The sequence below is a fragment of the Phycodurus eques genome, chromosome 8, assembly GCF_024500275.1.
Source record: "Phycodurus eques isolate BA_2022a chromosome 8, UOR_Pequ_1.1, whole genome shotgun sequence".
NCBI classification, from domain to species: Eukaryota; Metazoa; Chordata; class Actinopteri; order Syngnathiformes; family Syngnathidae; genus Phycodurus; species Phycodurus eques.
The window spans coordinates 10,515,501-10,516,638 of record NC_084532.1 but is presented as its reverse complement, the minus strand read 5'-3'; positions in this window follow the sequence as shown (position 1 = coordinate 10,516,638).

Below are 1,138 nucleotides of genomic sequence, written 5' to 3'. Positions count from 1 at the left end.
TATATATATATATATATATATATATATATATATATATATATATATATATATATATATATATATATATATATATATATATATATATATATATATATATATATATATATATATATATATATATATATATATATATATGAGATTTTTGCATCACGTTGATTTCCATAACATTTTTATGGCCATCAGAGGTTTTATGAAATTAAAATAAATCAGGAAGAATTTTCCCAACCCCATTTGTAAAGCCTCTAAATCTATTAACGCTCAGCAGTCTCACACTTGCTGAATAGTCATTTTTACAGAAGATGCGTGGCTTTGCCATATGAGAACTGCAAGCGCATTGCTTGTGCTCTTGTGAGATTGAATATTTGGTTATTCAAGGCTTTGTGTGTGTGTGTGTAAATATTCTTCATGTGCTACCAAACTGACTAAGAAAGGGAACAGAAACACAATTTCTCATCTCATATTTAAGTTTGCTTAAAAAGGGAGATGTTGATTTTTATGAAATAATGTTCTGCTCTTTCCTAGGGTTGTTTTTCCAACGTAATAGAAGCACATTTGGAAGGAGGGGAATGCATTCAAACTGACTTCAAATGCACATCAGTTCTCAGAGACATTTTGTTGAAGTGTTTTTACTCCATGTTCCGTTCTGTTCATATTGAATAAGGTGAGCGTGTAGTGAAAAATTCAATCCTTAAATTTATCAGGTGAAATGTATCACCCTCCCGTCTTCTATCTCCAGCTGTGTCATGTATGAGTCGATGGTTCATTTGTAATGTTTATAGTTGCTATTCTCAAGATGGGATTTGTGCCATATTTGACATTTTCCAAGCAAGTAAATGAAAGCATTGGCCTCCAAAATCTGTTGGATGAGAGCGCCACCTTGTGGGCTTAAGTACGAGAGCCTGTCGGTGTTTGTTGCTCTTTTCCTATAATGGAGATTGGGAAATATCGACAATACTGCTCAGGATGTGTTTACTAGTGTGTGATGTGTATTCAATTCATGTCCAATATTGAGCAGGTCATTTTCTCTTGTTTTTTTCCTTTTATTTTTATTTTATTTTTTATAAACGGCTTATATGCAATCTCTTAAATCAACACGTGCTGGAACAGTTAAATGATTGCTTTTACTTATTGCATCTAA